The 21,154-nt window shown below is 37.7% G+C and overlaps 1 non-coding gene across 1 annotated transcript; it reads left to right on the top strand.

The window, feature by feature from the left end:
* Positions 1–3,793: 3,793 nt before the first annotated feature.
* On the top strand, positions 3,794–3,900 carry LOC125825054 (small nucleolar RNA R71). The gene has a single exon (XR_007442832.1). It is a non-coding gene; the product is annotated as a small nucleolar RNA R71 (small nucleolar RNA).
* The last annotated feature ends 17,254 nt before the right edge of the window (positions 3,901–21,154 follow it).

Here is a 21,154-nt window from a genome sequence, read left to right as displayed (position 1 = left end):
ACTATTAATAAATTGCGTACCTCCATCACTGATCATAGCCCTTGTAGTTCCAAACCTGGTAAAAAGATGTGCTTCCAAATAAATTTCACGACCACCTTCGAATCATTGGATGGCAATGCAACAACCTCCACCCACTTGGACATGTAGTCCACTGCCACTAAGATGTATTGATTACCATGGGACAATGGGAATGGTCCCATGAATCCTATCCCCCAGACATCAAAGATCTCTACCTCCAGTATATTCCTCAATGACATCTCATGCCTTCTAGAAATGGTGCCCATTCTTTGGCACTGATCATAACCATTCACAAACATAGCAGTATCTTTAAAAATAGTAGGCCAAAAGAAACCAGATTGCAATACCGTATGTGCAATTTACTCACCCCCATGATGTCCACCATATGGTGAAGAGTGAAACTCTCCAACATTTATGATGCCTCCTGTTCGCTACACATTTTCGCACCATTTGATCAGGTCCCTGCTTGAATAAGTAGGGCTCATCCCATAGATAGAAGATGGAATCATACTTCAACCTCTGCTTTTGATGTGTTGAGGCCCCATGTGGAAATAAACCACTCACAAGAAAATTTACAATATCAGCATACCAAAGCACTTGATCAAGGTCCAAAGTAAGCAATTGCTCATCAGGAAATTCTTCGCAAATCTGCCCCTCATTCTTCATATAAGATGAATCCTCCAATCTGGACAGATGAGCAACTGTTTGATTATCAATTCCCTTCGTATCTCTTATCTCTAGATCAAACTCTGGAAATTACAGAATCCACCTAATTAGCCTCGGCTTAGCATCCTTCTTATTAAAAAAATACCGGATTGCAGCATGATCAGTGTACACTATAACCTTAGTTCCTAGCAAGTATGATCTGAACTTATCAAATGCGAACATTAATGCCAACATCTCTTTTTCAGTAACAATATAATTTGGTTGGGCTGCATCAAGTGTCTTGCTAGCATAGTAGATGGAATGAAACATCTTATCTTTTTGGTGCCCAAGCACTGCCGCAACTGCTATATCACTGGCATCGTATATAAGCTCGAATGGAAACTCCCAATTTGGAGAAATAAAAATAGGAGCTTCTATCAACTTCATCTTTAGCAACTCTTCTCATCAAATACAAACTTCATCTCTTTCTCTAACAAGCTGCACATGGGTTTTGTAGTCTTAGAGAAGTCCTTAATGAACCTCTGATAGAAGACAACATAGCCTAGAAAGCTTTTAACTCCCTTCACTGTGATGGGTGGTGGCAACTTCTCAATAACCTCCACTTTAGATTTGTCAACTTCCAACCTATTCTTGGAGATCTTGTGTCCCAACACAATTCCCTCTCGAACTAGAAACTGACACATCTCATAATTCAACACCAGATTTGTTTCTTCACACCTAGCAATAACTCTGGCAAGATTAGTCAAACAAAGTTCAAGAGACTCACCAAACACCGAGAAGTCGTCCATGAACACTTCAACAAAATCCTCCACCATATCATGGAATATTGCCATCATGCATCTCTGAAATGTCACTGGTGCATTGCATAAGCCGAATGGCATGCGCTTGAACACATACTTGCCATACGGACAAGTGAAGGTAGTCTTATCCCGGTCCTCTAGTACAATAACAATCTGATTGTACCCTGAGTAGCCATCAAGGAAACAGTAATATTCTTGACCCACCAATCTATCCAGGATCTGATCAATAGAAGGTACCGGGTAATGGTCCTTTCTGGTGGCATCATTGAACATTCTATAATCCATGAAGATCTGCCACCATGTCTCTGATCTTGTGGGGATCAACTCATTATTTTCATTAGTTACCACCGTCATTCCACTCTTCTTGGGCACACATTGTACTGGACTCACCCATTTACTATCTGATATGGGGTACACAATACCTGCATCTAACCACTTGATTACCTCTTTTCTTACCACATCTTTCATCACTGGATTTAGTCTCTGCTAATGTTGTGCACTCGACTTATGTCCGTCCTCCATATAGATTTTATGCATGCACAACGCGGGACTAATTCCAGGGATGTCAGACATTTGCCAACCCAAAGCCGCTTTTCTTTTCTTCAAGATGATTAATGTTGCTTCCACCTGTGCATCAGACAATGTTGCAGACAATATAACCAGTAAAGTTTTATCTTCACCCAAAAATGCATACATGAGGTGCGCTGACAATGCTTTTAACTCCAGCTGGGATGCTACTTGAATGGAGGGTTTGGGTGGAGGACCCAACACTCTATTTAAAGGGTCCCAAGGATCTCTGAATGTACCTACAAGTGCCACATCAAGAAATTGCACCATTTCTTGTGCCTCAACATCCCCATAGATTTCAGCCCCTTCTAGCACTCGCTCTAAAGGGTCCTTAGATGCAATGTATCAAGCCTCTGCCTTAAGATCTATCGTAGTTATGGCAGACAACTCCTCATAAACAACTGGTAACTTTAATGCCTTGTACACGTCGAACACATCCACTTTATCATGTGTCAGCTTTGTGTACAACGAAGTTGGCATCAAATTGATACTAGCTCTTAGATCACACAATCCACGCGCATGAATGCTCTGCCATATAGTGATCTAAACTGTAAAGCTACCCGGATCTTTCAGTTTAGTGGGCAACTTATTTTGGATTCTGGTGCTGCACTCCTTAGTAAGTGCAACAGTCTCATATCCAGTCAGCCTCCTTTTGTTCACAACAATCTCCTTCACATATTTAGCATACCTAGGTATACCCTACGAAACATCTACCAATGGCAAGTTAATGTGAACTTGTTTCACAAGAAAGAGAAACTTACCAAAACATTCATCCTCCTTCTATTTCTTGAACTTTTGACGGAATGGAGGAGGTGGTTTCACTATTGGTTGCCCTATTTCTTCTTGTGCAATAACCTCACTTTCCTTGGTTTCACTATCTTTACTCACAACATCAGTGTTTCTTTTATTAGGAGCTAACTCTTCTAACTGCAAACCACTACATCTACCTATCGTGTTTACCTGCCTGGGATTCGAATTAGTGTTTCTCGGCAAACCTCCTTCCGATCGTGAGTTTTGGGCACTAGCAAACTACCCGAATTGTTTCTCCAAATTTTGTATAGCTAACTGGTTGTTTCTTGCATCAGCAGCTAACTGGGCATAATCAGCCATACTATTTTTCAGCATCTCCTCCATGCTCATATTACTAGACTACTTTTTTGGCTACTCTTGTTGGACCTGCGGTTGGTACCCTTGCGCATTTCCTTGGGGTCTATATTGATTTTGGCCTTAAGCCTGATTTTGATTACCACCTCAAGAAAAAATTGGATGGTTGCACCAACATGGATTGTATGAGTTTCCATAGTTCTATTGGCCTCCGCCTCATTGTGCATTCCTTACAAAGTTGACAGAATAAGGGTTTGCACCACATACCTCTGCACTATGATCATCACCTCCACGTATTTCACACCAAGTTGGCGGTTGTTTGACTGCATTCACCTGAGCGGATTGTTATCCCAATGCTAGATTTCTAAAGTGGGTGTTCATCATGTTTTGCATCACAGCAATCTGTGTAGTTAAGGCAGTCACTGCATCTACTTCAAGCACACCTGTAGTTTTTTTGTATTACAGGTTTTACCCCACCTCTGTTCCATTTGGGGTTACCCTGTGAGATTCTGTTCAGCAAGGTGAATACCTTAGCATATGTCTTCTCCAAAGCCTGACCAACTGCAGCTGCATCAAGCAAATTTTTGGTGTTAGGCTCCAATCCTTCTATGAAGGTATGGACCAACACCTCATTAGACTGATGATGATGTGGACAGCTCATCAACATCAGTTTAAACCTGTCCCAAACTTCGTACAAGTTCTCTCCTCCCTTCTGTCTAAAACTTAGGATGTCACTCCTCAATTTAGCTGTTTTCCTAGATGGAAAAAGTCCAATGAGGAATTTTTGTGCAAGATCATCCCAGGTGGTGATAGAGTTAGCGGGCTCAGAATTCAATTATCTTTTTGCTTCCCCAAACAGAGAAGAGGGAAATAAGGTGAGCCTCACATAATCCTCGTTTACTCTAGTTGGAGTGTAAGTATCAATGATCTCGAGAAAGATTTGGATGTGAACTGTTGGATCCTCGTGCGACAGACCAGTGAACTGCCCATTAGTGTGCAATAATTGCACCATACTCTACTTCATTTCCAACCTTCCACCAGCTGCAGGTTTTTGAATACATGATGTCACATTGGTGGTACGTGGGATTGCCACGTCTCTTACCTTCATCTCAATCATTACTCTAGGTTCTTCTTGCTCAACTCTTGCTACTAGAGATGTTGGTTCACCAGCTACAAGAGGCACTGGGTAAGTAAGACATCTTAGCCTCCTCCGGTAGTGCACAAATCTTTTCGGTTCAGCTAGAGATGATACCAATGCTTGATCGTCATCCAGTGTGAAATTCCAATACAACCTACAGCAATGAAATGCTAAGATCAAGTTGTCAACACTTGCTTTTTTAACTTCAAAAATCAGAAAAATCAGATAACTTCTAATTCTAAAGTCCCCGGCAGCGGCGCCAAAAACTTGTTGCACCCAAATCGCACACGCAAGTGCACGTGATTGTTCAAGTATTAAAGTGGCTCTTCTAAAGAGACGGGTATCGTACCCACAATGACTTACGCTTAAAATCACTTAATTTCTCCAACTTTCAGCTAAGCACAAGTTTTATCAATATTCCAAAAGTGATTTTTTTTATAATTCTAAGAGTTAAACAAAAAGTAACAAACGCAGTTCAATTTCAAGGGTTTAAAACAATGATTGGGTAAAATTCAGGGCTACAACTCTTATTAGGATTCATGCAATTAATATCACTTACATTGGTATTTATCAACTATTGAATCAATGAATCACAGGGTTAAATGTATGATCATGGTCTCCCAACCTCTAATCGCCTACGATAAATGACAACCTAACTATATGGTTGAGCGGGGATAGGCTGGATCAAGTATCGAGCATTACGATTTCTTCTTGTATAGTGACAAAACATGGTTTCTGGGTATATCCCTATTCTAGATACAAATTAACCCTAGTTATTAAGAGAAAATCATGCTCCTTATGTCCCACGTTCTATCCTTTTATTCCTCTCCCGAGTTCAATTTGGACAATGTATTTATTTCAATGGTGGCCAATCACAAAATATGAAAAACAAGAACATAAGAAAGATTCATATGATAATTGATATTAACCCAATGAAAACTTAATATATTACAATCATCTGGTAGCCACAACCCTAGAATAAGGGTATTTAGCTACTCATAATCAAAGATTCGACCAAACAATGTTTAGTATCATAGAAAGATCGAAAGTAAATGAGTTTAGGAAAGAACCCTAAAAATGATGAAAACGTTCTCCCAATTCGTCGTTCTTCACAACCCAGAAAAAGAATAATTTAATAAAATTAAATATTAGCCTATTTATACTAAAATTCAAAATGGCTAACACTAAAACCCAGGGGCGCATCGCGGAGGCATTTTCAAATTTCAATCTATGAATCTTTTCTCTTCTCCGCGACGCGGTCTTGCCACATACCACTCTGCCTCAAAACTGAATTTCGCGAGCCAAACTAAAATTCCTCTCTGTGATGTGGAGAGGATACGGAGATGCCTTGAATGACATTTCTTTAATCTTCTTCCTTGCTTCTTTTTTACTCGAATCTTTTGTGGTCCCCATTGTCCATTTTCGTGCTCGTTTCTCCAATTAAGCTCACCTACACATTTAATCTTGTTGGTTAGCTTATATACAACCAAAAGACTTAAATAGACTATAAACAAACACATATTGAAGTAAAACTTAGCTTAAATATGGGAATTATTAGATTTGTAGGGATATAAATATGCCTAAAATCACTCCTCTGATATCTGACGGTACTCCCAAGTGTATTGAGGTTAGAGCACCCATTAAGAAGAAGGACCTCAATATAGAAGCAAGGTTCTGGTTTGGCTTCATCAGCAGTACTATCATGCCATCCAAGAATGAATCGATTCTCCATCATGCGAAAGCAGCCTGTCTCAGTTGCATCATTATTGAGACAAGGCTAAACTTGGGGATGATCATTGTACAGGAGATGATCATGAGGGCCAAATTGTGCCAAAGCTCCCTCTCTTTTCCGGTGTTGATCATTGAGCTGTGCAGACGGATTCGGGTACCCCGCGATGAGAAGAAGGATATGGAAGTAATTCCCATATCTTCTATCAACATCCAGACGATTGAGTCAGAGTACTTGAAGGATAAGGCCGAGAAGAAGAAGGCAGCCCCGGTGGATACATCCTCAGTTGTTGACACTAATGCATTACCTGCAAAGGCACCTTTGCCTACTCCGGCCCCTGGGCCTTCATGTATATCTAGTACTTCCCCTTCTATGATGCATAGTTCCTCTGCAGCTCCCTTGTCTCCTAGGTCTACTGTTGTTGTTGCCCGACCTCCACTCACCCAGGCTGCACTACTACAGATGGGGAAGCTAACCCATTCTGTTGATAGACGTGCTTCCAGGCTGGAGGCCACCATTACTGGCATGATCGAGAGATCAATTGCTGACCCTGTGACACTTCTAAGTATGACCATTGATGCCTTTACGGCATGGATAGTGGTGTGTGAGCAAGGCTAAGGGGGCATTGATGAGGTAACGGCTCTAAAGGCCGCTATTGCTGATTTGAGGAGAGATGTGGACCAGCTGAAGTCCACCGACATGTCGATGATTTTCAGAATGGTGGATATCCCTGATATGCCAGTTGATCCATATATCCCTCCAGCTACCACCAGAGATAAGGTTCAAACTGAGGAGGTAGCTGCTGCCGAGTTTGAGGCTGAGACCAATGAGAAAAAGTTTGGTGTTAATGAGGAGTTATGAGGGCCTGACAGAGGTTGAGAAAGCGATGATAGATTCAGCCGTACATATTTCTTTGGCGGACACCACCATGGCCGGATCCAGTGTTACTGATAGCCCGGGCACTAATACCCCGATATATGGAGCAACTGCGTAGACATAACCTCTCTTTACCTCCATCTCTGTCACTTTTATTAACTTTTAGTATTTTGATTGCATTTGAGGATAAATTGCTTTTTATTTGTGGTGGGGTGAGGTATTTCCATACCTACCTCTTGTGATTATGACTTTCGTTTATATATTGGGTTTTTTGCTGTAAATTGTGTTTTAGCACTGTGTTGTGGATGTTTGAACTTGTGGCTCCTTGTTCTAATTGCAAATGGTTTTTGGGCCATTCTGAAAAATATTTGTCACCTCTTGATTGTGTTTGAATGTGGTTGTTCTTGTACAAATTTGAGTGTCGATCATGATCAATATCGATGACTTGAATAGTGCTCATAATCGAACAAAAATGAATGTGCGTCTACGATGAGGACAAATGAAGTTGCATAGGCAATATGTGAACTTTTTGCATCTCATAGTGACTAACCGATTATCAAATTGAGTCTCTTGTGACGAGCATTGCACACTAGCGAAAGTGTGGAGTCTTGTTTGATATTGGTGCCAATGCCTTGTGTCTAGAATTTGCCCCGTTAGTCCGGTTGACTAAGTGATGCAAGCTTCGGAAATGATTTTAGGCAAAAAGTTTGAAGAGTGAAATAATTTGACATTATACCTCTTTTGTGGCCAACCTTGTGAGTGTGTGAATTTTGCTTGAACACCCTTTGAGCCTTACCCTTTTTCTTGGAAGAAACTTGATGCAATTGCGACCTCTCTTTATCCCTTCACCCATAATCCTCATGAAGTGTGGTTTATTTTAATAGCCAACTTAGGACAAAAGCCCAAGTTGGGGGTGTGGTGAAAAGAGAAGGTAAATCAAGAAATGCAAAAGAGTCCCCCTTGATCTAGGGTTTTGAGAAAGATAGAACCCCTCCCTAAAAACAAGATAAAAAGAAAAGAAGAAGAAGGAAAAAGAAAAAGACCAAAAAAGTTGTGAAACTGCAAAAGAAATGGGATGTCCGTTATTCCAACAGAAGTAAATAATGGGGTAAATTGTGAGCATGAGTACAATTGTTAAAGAAAAGGAAAGAAAGTGTTGTTCGTACCACATTTCATGATGATAGCAGCCATTGAGCCTAAATGACCATACCTTTACACTCAGCCCCATTACAAGCCTTGAAAAGACCTTTTTGATCTTGAGTGAGCTGAAACAAATGTTGATTGGGAAATAAGGGCAAACCTATGGGTAAAGTCATGCATCTGTTCATCTTTGTGAGTGTGAGAGTTGTATGTGATTTCAGAACTGTAAAGTGTTGAACAATTGTGTGTGAATATGGAATCATTCTTTGTGTGAGGGCATTTGCGTACCTTTGTTGAGATTGAACTTGCATTTGAAGCAAGTATTTTGAACTTGAGAATCTTTGAGTGAAAAATTGATCCTTGCATGAGTAAGTTGAGTCTTGTTGTATACATTCATGATTGAATCTGGTGTAGCACTATTTAAGACATCCTATTTGAACTGCTGAACTTGAGTTTACTTGAGAAAAAGAAAAAAATTAAGTTGGGGGTGTTGATGAGTTCGAGATTTGGACTCATTTAGGGCTTTATCTGTATAGGTTTAGTGTCGTCAAATACTCATTTTGTTCCAATAACTGATGTAAAATTCTTAATTTTCAAGATTATGGATTAAGGAGCAAAGCAAGGACACTAAGTTGCAAAATGGAACAAAGAGAGCTGAAAGAAGGAAGAAAAGAGAGCCTGGTGATTGCCAAGTCTATTTGGCGAATCGCCGAGTGGCCATTTGGCCACCTAAAGTTCCAGTGTGCCAAACCCTGAAGGAAAGAACCAAGTTGGCGAGAGAAATGAGCAGTTGGCGGATCACCGAGTGGTTCCGCGATGAAGTGTTAGATCGCCCAAAGTTACAGACTTGGAGGATGCTGAAGGCCAAGGCAAAATGGCGATGGAATTGACCAAAGGGCGGATCGCCGAGTGGATGGGCGAGCCTGACTTACTGCACCGAGTGGCTCTTCACAACACATTTTGATGACTATAAATACGTTTTTGAACATTTAGTTTATTATCGAATTTTATAATTCTTACTCTGGAATATCATAATTTCAGAGTTGGGAACAAAGAGACAAGTTTTCCTTAGCTTTTGAAGAATTGAAGTTTCTCGCTTTTAAGAAATTGGAAGTGGATCTTTGAGATTCTTCAATTTGGACCTTTATAAAGACGAAATCAATCTTACCCAGTTGATAGAAACTCAATTTGGTAACGATTTTTATCTTTTTATGATGTCTAGCTTACACCCCAATTCTTGGGGTGTGATTATGTGATTATGGGCAAATTTATCTTATGGGTATTGCTAATTGTTAGTTTAAATGTTGTTTAGAAGTGATTTCAAACATTAATTGTGGTCTTATTTAGGAATTGTAGTTGCAAATGTAATTCTACCCTTTTGGTTTTTGCTTGCTCGAGAAAGAGATTTTAAAACTAAGATTATTCATTAATGGTCTGTGGGTATTGGGTTGTCATGGGTTCAACTCGAGAGAGTGAATCCTAAACCCTTTTCCACACATTCAGCTCGAGAGAGTGAATGGACTAAGGCGTAGGATGTTCTTGTTTTGCATGTTGGTCGATGTTCGAGAGAAATCGACTTGATTCAGAGTAAATTTTTTGAGAGAAAGTTTACCTCCTCTATAGTCTAGCTTAATCACTAATATTCAACTATTTTCTAACAGTTGCAATTACCCATTTGTCTACATTATCCTATAATCGAATCACATCCCAAGAACCCGTCTCGTTATTGTTATTTCGTATTGTATGTTGCTGTTGTAGTTGATAATTAAAACCAAAACCCCCGTATTTGACATTCATGTCAACCCTTGATTTGAATTATGTTTTTATTCGATAATGTGTATTCATATGACTGATTTGAGCATGTTCACACTTTACTATTGAATCTTAAGCACGTACCACTCCCTCTGGGATTCGACCCCAACTCATTTAGTTGGGTTATATACTGACTAACAATCATTGACATTTAGAATTGGATGAAGTGTCTTTGATATCGTTATTTTATCACTGGTCCACCAAGAATAAAAAATATGTGGTTTTCTCTACTGCTAAAGTTGAGTATGTGGTAGTTGGCTCTTGTTGTGCGCAATTACTTATGATCAAACAAAAACTATTGAAATTTTGTATGAGTGTTGGATGTGTTCCTATCTTATGTGACAACATTAGTATGCAACACAAAAGAACCAAACATATTTATATTTGACATCATTTTCTTCGTGAACATTGAAAAAGGTCATATATTATTAATATTTTGTTCTATTGAGGAGAAAATTGTAGATATTTTTACCAAGGCACTCAGTAGAGAACAGTTTGAGAAAAATAGGTTGGACTTGGGGATGATTAAAATTGCATAAACTCCCCTTGATGATTGGCTAGAAAATTCTTTTTTGTTGTTTATTATGAAAAAAAAAAGAATAATATAGTAATTATTCAATTTTGTCTTGCAAATTCAGTTGTGTTTTCCAATTTTAGAGAACTAACTTGTTTTCCTACAATTGTGCATTAAATTGTGTAGAGCCAGAAGTTCAGAAGTAAGGGAATTCTTGCATTACATCAAATGAGGTATGCTTTTGTATACTTATAAGTTATTTATGATTACAATGAACCAATTCCGCTTTACGATTTCTTTCTCTCCCACTCTCCCTCTCGATCATTGGCTAAAAATCATAACCTCAACCATCAAAAAAACCCTCTAATATCTTCCCTAAAAAGCTGTTAAATGTCCTATATTTCCACCCTCATTACTTCTATCACCTCACAAATGCTTCACCTCCCTTCTTTTCCCGATAAAAATCCTCTATCATTCACCCTCTCTCTCTCTCTCTTATAGTATCTTCAATGAAACCCTTGATCTATATTCAAAAATCTGAATCATTTCTCATGGATTCTTCCTCTTCTTTCTCAACGAAGGATTCCCTCACTGAGTCTGATAACTCCAACTCTCAGGCTATGTAGTGCACTAAACAACTAGTCTTACTCCATCATTGCCAATTCGACTCTCTAATTTTATCCCATGAAATGAGTTCATCAATCGGTTCTTCGACATCCCTAGCATTCCTCCATTTCCCCAAAACCCCATTTCAGATGATTCTTCTCTATTCCCAGTTGGTTCAGATATTCAGGATGAAATCCCACTAGTGCATCTCATTCCTAAAAAGCTTCGCTCTTGATTGCAAAAGAGCTCTGGGCTCCTATTGAAATTCTCTATGATGCCTCATTCCCAGAGCATGTTACCAGTTCTTACCCCAGCTATGTTCCCATACCCATAACCAAAAAATGCCAGGCAGAATCCAAGCTTCAATAGGACACCAAAACAAGTAAAAGAAATTATCTCTTGTCCTCTTATCTCAAGAACCACCTTCCTCCCCGAAGGATATATTTCTCCGCCATATTTGGCATTCTTTGGTAAATAAAAATGTCATTCCTAAAATATTTATTTCAAGTTTTATGCCTAAACCAACTTCAAAGAAAACCACTCTTTCTTCTCAAAAATCCACTTATATAACTAGATCCACTCCTAGTCCCTCAAAATGGGTTACCAAAAATGTTCCTCCAATTGACTCTTACTCTGAGGGTACAAAGGATGATACAAAATACTTGACGCATCCTATCTAGATCTAGTGAGCTTTCTCCATTTGTAACAACGGCCACTTATTTGGGGAAGGTTGATTACTCGATTTGGTGAGCTTGAAATGGATATCCTACTTGCTAAGTTAGAATTCCAAGGCTTGAGAATTTTTCTTGGAAGGGGATGATCAAAGGTGCTTAGAAAAACCTGAGATGACTGAATTCTACGGAAAGGAGGTTGCATGGGGTTTTCTCCTCCTACTATTGTAGGGTTGTACATATTCCTCCAGTGGCTATTGATGTCTCCTGTATTTTGGAGATTCCAAATAATGGTCAGGATCACTATGTCAAAAATGAGTGGCCACCTCTGGATAACCTGGCCTCTACTTTAGAAATTTCTTACAAATTATCTGGAAAGCCTACTCTCTCTAAGCACGTGAGGGTTTTGAAGAAGGGTATGTTACCTTCACATTGGTTATATTTTGGCGTAGATCATAAAATATAGGGTGTCAAGAAAGGAATTGTGAATTGAAGATAGCTACTTGATTTTACCCTAATGGAGCTCCTCGATATTGAGGTCAAAAATCAATATGCCAAGTGTAATAATTAAGCATATGCAAAGGGTGCTCATCCAAGAAAAGAATGGTCATGTTTTTCTAGGATGACAATGGGGCAGTGCAAGTCAGGGGCGGGGCGGGTTGAGCTTAACCCAAAAAAATCTTAATCCTCCCTGCTCCATCCTGCATAATACTTTTTTCATTTTCAACTTGCCCCGTGTAGACTTGCTCTGCATGAACCCACCCCGCATAATTTTTTTAATATTTTCTTTTTCTTGTTAAGTTTGATACTAAAAATAAAATTCATAAAAATAAATTTATTTTTTCATTAAGTTGTATTAATTTAATGGGATAGTAACTTAAAATTTTATTTTTTTTCAGGTCAATTAGGAAACATGTAAGAAATTGAATTATTTTTTATTGAAAAATTTTCATTTACTATCTTGAATATTTTAATAGCTTTAAAGAAATTATCTTAATAAATAATATTCTATCACTCTTATAACATGTAAAAGTTTAAAATTAAGTTTACATCGACATAAAATCACATATACCTGCAATCCGCATCAGCCTTGCATAACTCGAATTTGAGGCGTTGTATGGTAGGTAGTGTATATCCATGATTGGTTGGTTTGATACAATTGAGATGTACTCATTAGACAAAGATTTTCTTAGAGATAACACGGACCAGGTCCGTATGATTCAGGGTAGGCTATTGATGGCTTAGTGTAACACCCAAAAAATTTCTAAGCTAAGACCTGAATCATTCTATAACACCTCGCATTCTATATCCATCGTTCATGTAACACCTCAGACCTCAAAAAATACAAAAGAAGGGTAACAGGCAAGTCCATAACCCCAAAATTGCCCTCTGTTGCTTTGGCACCCTAGACGGTCTGTTTAGGGGTCCACAACTTATCTTGGGCATCATGAAAGACCATACAAGGCTGCCTTGGCAGGAGTAACCTAGACAAGACCCTAGACAGCCCGTAGTGATTGTGACGGTTCGTTTAGGGGTCCGTACAAGCTCACCCATAAAGTTTTATATTTTGGATCAACTTCAAATGACTATATCTCTTAGCACCAAATGAATTAGGTGGCCCATGACCTATCAAATTAAATATCTATGAGTCCTCTTTCTGATTCCACCAAGTTAGCCTCATTTAGAGCCTGGAGGAAACAATTATGCCCATTTTAGTGCAGCATTGTCAGGCAAGTGAAGCTTCACGACTGGCTAGATGGCCCGTGAAGAGTTTCACGGACCGTGAAGCCTTAAATGGTCCGTGAAACTGCCCGTTTTATGCCCCTTGACAATTTTAAAGTTGGGGTCATTTTGGTCTTTCTCCTATGTCGTTTTAGACCCTATCACTACAAAAAAAAGAAGCTAAATTGTGGAGGTTAACCTGTGGGGGTTATAGAAAACTACGCTATAAAATTATATTATGGCGTTTCTTGTAACCTCATATATATAATTCATTTTGTGGTGGTCTTATCATGGAGGTTTTATTAACCTCCACAAATTGCACCAAATTGTGGATGTCTATGAAATACCATAATTTAATATTTTTTTCTGGAAATTAATTAACCCCCCCCCCCTTATATTGAGTTAGATAGAATTGTGAGCATCTTATTGAAGCAAGTCATTTTTAATGATTTATTAATTACTATATATACTATTTTTATATAATTTTCAAATATATAACAATTAAAAATTAATACTCTATTGAATTATCCTCCCTAAGAATAATTCAGAACCCGCGGGAAATAACTGCCTTTTTTTTTAGTGGGCATAATTCCCTCCAAAACTCACGAAATTATTAAGTTAGGGCTCAATTCCTTCTCTTCATCATCTTCTCTATTGTGGGCCCAATCTGAATAACAAAAGGTTTCTACTTGGTTTTGCTCCGTCTTACATTCTGTTGTTCTATATCCTCTTTGTTTACTTTCTTATCCTCCAAGAAAATAAAGCATGATTTTGATTCATGTGTTTAGAATTCTTTATTGATCTTTTCTATTGTTTTTATTTGCATGCATGTAGGAGAAATATATCTAGTTCTATAGTTCATTATTGAGGCGCTATTCAGTATTATACGATTGTGATATTATAAAAAAATTTCTTCTGTCAAAATAGAAACATTTTGGGTTATTTAGACAAGTTGTAATCAAGTTCTAGATAGACCCTTGAATCAAATTGATATTTCATAAATGTGTAAGCAAGAAATGTGCACTATAGTTTTTATTGTATTATTAGAGTCCATGGTGTTTAGGCAGAATTTCGATCTAGATTTAATGTTTAATTCAACTTTCATCCTATGTGTCGTAGTTTTTGTAACATCCCAAAAAAATTTAAGATAAGATTCAAGCTATTCTTTATTTGTGAATAAGATTTCACTGAGTGATTCTAAATTTTCTTAGATTTTAAGGTCACTAAAAACTTCTAGTGCAAAGTTGAGTTGAAAGTTTCCTTATCGATTAAGTTTTGATGTAAGATTCTCTTTGGTTCAACTTTAAATGACCATATCTCTTTGAATATAAAGAGCTACGTGGCCAATAACCTATCAAATTAAAGGGATTTGAATCTTCTTTCCAATGCCACCAATTTCGCAACAATCCAAATTTTGATTAAAAAGTAAATGACCATTTTAGTAACCTGATATAGTGTAATGATGAATTGGCCAACGGGAAAATATTTAAAAAGGTCGTATGTCTTTTTACCTCTAAGAAAACTCTAAACAAATTTCTTGACTAATTAAAGACCCAAAACATTCATATTTTCAACTCTTAATTTACCATTTTCTTCTCTCACAAACCCTAAGGCAAAACCCTAAGGAAAAATCAAAGTAGAAGACTCTATTAAGGATTCCTTCAATCCTTTCAAGATTCTTTTTCAAGATAAGTCTTTCTCCAAGAATTTCATTTTTCCAACTAAAATTCCTCCATAAAATTATGAATGACTAATGAAAATCACAATTCTTGGCCATAGAGTTTCAAGAAACTAATTCAGAAAATCTCAAGAAAGGTTTTCTTTATTTTTCTCCTTCAAGCTAGGGTTTCAAGGCTTCTATTCAAGTTCTTCTTCAAGATTCTTCAAGATTCTCCAAGAGTCTTATTATTCTATGTATGTAAGGTTGTCATAGTAATGGACTAGTTCATCCTCACGCCCTACATCTACTTTCAAATCAGTAAAAGAGTAATCTAGGATTCTATCCCTAGATTTGAGTATTCTTGAGATGAGTTGATTTTGAGTTCTTGAGTTCTGGATACTTTTTTGAAATTCTATTCCTAATTTTTTAATTGCTATATGTTATACATTGAGATTCTTGAGTTGATTCGTTCATGTCTATATTGCATCATGAACCTTGTGAATTGAGTATTCTTGAGATGAGTGGTATCATTGAGTTCTAAGTTCTTGGGTTCTGAATATTGAGTTTTCTATATCGTTATTAAGATCCTTGAGTTGAGTTGTTCATGTCTATATTTCAGCATGAACCTTATTTTGAGTTATTAATCTTGAAAAGCTTTTTAAAGCCAACACTTGAGTCTTAAACTAAGTTTTTGAGGAAGTAAAGATGAGTTTTGAGAAAGATAATCTTAAAAAAAAATAATTAGTATGACAATCGAGTATGCCATCGATGATTCAGAAGTATGGTATCTAGTTATGCCATGAATTTTTAAGCAGTATGACTTCCCGAGTCATCAATGATCATATCATAATATGATTTTGATATATTTTTGGGAAAGAGTTTTCAAGTATGAATTGAGTAAGAATATAAGGGAACTAAGTATTACAAAGGTATCAGTTTTTACATTGATTAAAGATAAACTTTGATTTCTAAATGAGTTATGAGTTCAACGATATTTCAAGAGCAGTTACATGTTTTAAGAAGATATTTTGAGAAATTATCTCAGACCAGAGGAAGAGTATGTTTTTAAACACTGAGCATGAGTATATATTATTGGGAGTATTATTGAGCACCGATATGGGGATGAGTTCAGACAATCACATTCCTCATAAACCATGTATGCCAACATGGGTACAAGATCATACTCTTTAGATGAATCCTTAGTGTGTTCGGGCAAAGCTTAGTGGATCCACTTAGTTGAGGTGTTCTATACCCCAGCAAGGTATATGAGAGTTCTGGCAGCGTGGGCGAGACGTTGTACCATCATGTGGCTCATAGTGATGGTTGTCAGTTACAAAATATCCTAATAGAGTTAAAGTGTATTTTTATATATCACTTATTATGTTTAGTTAAGAGATAAGAAAGTATTTTGTAATGCTTTAAATGATTTGAATACTTTATTTCTTTACATTCAGTTGAGTATATATCTATATCTATTACAGTCCTTACATTTAGTTATTTGTTATTCAGCCATATTACATACTCGTGCATTCAATGTACTAATGTCATTCGACCTGCATCTTTTAATGATACATATATAGGTTCTTAGGATACTCAACATGAGCCTGTTGAGATCACTTCATCCGCTCGTCTGCTTATGAGTGAGACCTCTTTATTATTGGAGGAATCCAATTTTATGAGTTCTTAGTAGTAGTTCTTGGATTCGTGGGTCTTGTCGCGACACTCATCTTTGTATAGTAGAGGCTTCATAGATCGACAATTTTGAAGAGTCTTTCAGTTTCAGATGTTTTATTTAGAACTTATGTTTCATACTCAGTATATTTAGAGAGTTCTGAGATTTATTACACTATTTTTTTAAATGTTTCTTTCAATTTTATGCATATGTATGATTGAGTTAGTCTTCCACATATAGACAACTAGGATAAGGGTTTGCTTGGGGACCAGCAATGGTTCTCAAGTGTCGGCCAAGTCCAGGGTGTAGTTTTGGGTCGTGAAAAACTTTGTATCAGAGCACAGCGTTCAAGATTCCTAGGGTGTCTTTGAAGCCGTGTCAGTAGGATCTTCTTTATGGTTGTGAGGGCCCCACTTCTACAAATGAGGAACTACAGACATTTAAGAAAAAATTCCTTTCTTATTTAATCTAAAACGTGCAATAGAACTGTGTCATAAGGAACTAATTCTAACTCGTGTATTGCTCATATCCATTCGACTACCTCTCATACTAAAGGTGGTTGAAAAGTAAAGCCCACATCCTTATCAATGAATTACTCTCACCAAATGTTTTAAGAAGATCATAAGACTAGAGAGGGTCTTTAGAGAAGCCCATAAGTGAGCTTAAGTATTGGGATTTGAAAAAATGCACTCTTATTCATATGAATCGTGCGCTCGAGCTAAAAGCGAGATGTATTCCAAGACTCTTTTCCCTAAATCTTGTTTCAATTGAGACCCTTATGAGAAGTCTGTTTTAGAATTCTTGGATAGTATTTTCACCCGAAAAGATAATATGAGTTACACTGTTATAAACAATAGTAGTAAAAGTTCCCAGAGTTAGAATAATGCATGCAGATGAATAGTAATCTAAGAAAGGAAGATAGTGATGGGGCAAATTATAGAGTTGCACTCATGCACCTATTGAGTTATTAATAAGGAGTTTTCCCTTATGGGTAGACAAAAAAGTGACAAGTTTGTGTACATTTCACGATAGGAGGTAGAGTAAGACTTACTAGTTAGGATGAGTTAGAGTATACTTTAACTAGAAAGGAGTTTATGATGAGGTTTCATTGTGTTAGTAATGACCAAGTGTATGTCACGCCACGAGGCTACCCCCTTAACGTAACACGAGACATAGGATCACGAGTGACCCCAAGTTAATGATGTTTGGCATATCATAAGCATACTAAAAATATTTAAGAAAACATGAACTAAATCAGAAGCTAAATCAATTGATAACTGAAGGTGGGGAATACCCAACTAGTCTGAATGTATAAAACATACTAAGAGTTTAATAACAACTGAAGGATTAAACTTAACAATTCAAGTTAATTATATTACTATGTCTGAAAAACATCTAACTGACTATAGTTAGTGGGACATTTCCCCAGTTAACTCTAGAAAAAAATTAAAACTAAATAAAAGAGTAAATATGAAATGCATGTATGTTGTCCTCGAGGTATGAGTACTCACCACAGAAGCTGTTGAATACGGATTGAGAATTGATCTATGCGCGATTCATATGTTGAGCACCTGAACCTAGATCATGAAAGGATGTAGCATGAAGTATGTGTCAGTACTTGGAATGTACTGAGCATGCAGGATACAGATAATAGCTTAAAAAAATATAAGTTGAACAAAGCGTAATTGTCACTCCCCGAAGCTACCCCAGGGCGCAGATAAGGGAACTAGGATCAGGAGTGACCCCAAGCTAACCCTGTTGTCATATCATAAGCATACTAAATAAACTAAAGTAAGAAAAGACTGTGCAGAAACTAATTCATAAGATAAACTGAAATGTAATGATAGGGAATACTAATAATTATCTCAATATATAAATACAAAGAGTTTAACAACTGAAAGGTGAAACTCAAGTGCTAAAGTTGAAACTATGTCTGAAAATAGCCTCTAACTGACTAGAAGTGCTGAGACATGCCCCAGCTAAATCTAGCAAAACTAAAACTAAGACTAAAAGCAAAGAAAACATGTTTGTCGTCCTCGGAGAATGAGGACTCACCACTAATGCTGATGAGCTGAAGATCGGGAGCGATCTATACATGATCGGGAACCGATCTGTACGTGATCTGGAAGCTGAGAAGCTGAACCTACATCACGAGAAGATGCAGTGCAGAGCATGCATCAGTACTTGAAAAAGTACTGAGCATGCAGGATAGAGTAAAGATGTACAATAAAAATAACTGAACCAATGCATATATCTGAGCAATGACTAGAAACAAGCATAATATTATACTAAGAATACTGCACATGAAATGACTTAATGCACTGACCAAGTTTATAACTGGTTACACTGAAATCTGACTGTAATTGATATCATGGTCAATGTAATATATTTTAAATGTAAGGGAACTACTAAAAACTGACATAAAACTACAGGAGCTAAATATGAAGTCCGATGTAAATGCCCCATCGAGAGGACCCAATATACCATGCCGAGGTATAGAGGCATGACTGGCGTGATCACTAAATTGTAATGCCCACAGAAGGAACTTATAAACCTACTGGGGAACGTAGTTTTGGGACTTGAGGGAGACTGACCCTAGTCCACTCAGTATTAAGATACTCCCAATTGATTATGTAATTAACAAATTTATGACTGAATTTCTGTAATATTGGATAGCTCAAAATACTGACATGCTAACTGAAAATGAAACATTAATGTACTAATAATTAAACATTCAAATTTGAGGCATGTATAACTGAAATAACTGACCTAGCATGTGTAATTCATGAACTAAAAGAACTACATAACTAGGGTTTTGAATTTATGAAAGAATCTACGCAAAACAATACTAAAATCATGATAATCTGATTAGGAACATTAAAGTAACTAATTCATAGTAATCTGTTGAAATTCTAGAAACCCTAAGTTTAGATAATATGGCGGGAATCAAGAATCTGAATGAATTTTAGGGACCCAATGGGTGAAAGGAGCCAACTAGTAAAATCCCACATACCTGGTGAAGAATTGCACGGAGAAATCTTTCGATTTCGGGGATAAAATGGATGAAAACTTGTTGTGTTTTTGAACTAGGGTTGCTCGACTTTCTCCTATATTTTTCTCTAAGTTTGATGACTTTTTGGTGAATAATTGATTAGGTTAGGTTCTTCTTTGTTTATCAGTCTAAAACTGACAAAAACTACGTAGTTTAGGGTTTAAACACGTAGTTTATGGGTTAAACAACGTAGTTTATGGGTCCAACGCATAAGGAAAAAACCAAACGACCCTAACTTAAAAGTTGTTGGGTCCACCGATAAACCGATGGTCCATTCTTCTCGGCCGTCGTTCGGGATTCTGGGGCTAAAAATCTGGGTGCAGACCCACAGCCCTGGACAATGGACCGTGGCCTGACCTACTGTCTGTAGGTCCCGGCGTGGGTGGACCCTTAGCTAGATTTCTAGACCACTGGCACGAACTGTGGGTCGCCCTACGGTCTGTGGGTGGCAGCCGTGGGTTGCACCTGTAGCTTCTGGAAATATGTTGCTTTGGTATGTTCCGGCTACAGGGTGTTACATTATCTCCACCTGGGAAACATTCATCCACAAATGAAGTCTAAACTAGCTGGAAATGGAGGAAAATAGCTGCAAACTCTACCACTAAACACTGGAAGCTGATTTCTGACTGAAGTAAGTTCCAAGAACATGCAAATACGCTTAAAATTCAAGTACAAACTGAAGGAACATGATACTAAGACTGAAGCTACGCATGAATGACTGAAAAACAATAGAGGAACTATTACCTCAAGCTGGAATGGAATCGGAAGGAAAGAGATAAGGTTACTTGGCCTTCATGGCTCCTTCTGCTTCCCAAGTAGCTCCCTCTACAGACTAGCTCATCCACATAAACTTAATTGAATCGACTTCTTTATTCCTCAACCTTCGAACCTGACGATCAAGAATCTCAACTGGTACATCCTCATAACAGAGACTATCCTTCATAGCCACACTTTCAAAAGGTACAATAGATCTGTATCACCCACACACTTCTTCAACAACGAAATGTGGAAGATCGGATGCACTACTGCGAGTTCTGCTAGCAACTCTAGCTCATAAGCCACTTTACCTACTTTTTTCAAGATCTTTTAAGGGCCTACATATCTAGGACTGAGTTTCCCTATCTTCCCAAATCTCACCACCCCCTTCATGGGTGACACTTTTATAAAAACCCAATCATCAACTTGGAACTCTAAGTCCTTTCTCGTTATATTTGCATAAGACTTCTGGCGACTCTAGGCTGTCTTAAGCCTATCTCTAATGAGTTGAACTTTCTCCATGGCATCATGAACTGAATCTGTCCCTATCAAGGTTGCTTCAGATACTTCAAACCAACCAATTGGATATCTACATCTACACCCATACAATGCCTCATAAGGGGCCAAGCTAATGCTGGAATGGTAGTTATT

The sequence above is a fragment of the Solanum verrucosum genome, unplaced genomic scaffold (assembly GCF_900185275.1).
Source record: "Solanum verrucosum unplaced genomic scaffold, falcon-dt-bn FXZP01000076.1, whole genome shotgun sequence".
Taxonomy (NCBI): Eukaryota; Viridiplantae; Streptophyta; class Magnoliopsida; order Solanales; family Solanaceae; genus Solanum; species Solanum verrucosum.
This window is presented reverse-complemented; position numbering and strand designations above follow the sequence as displayed.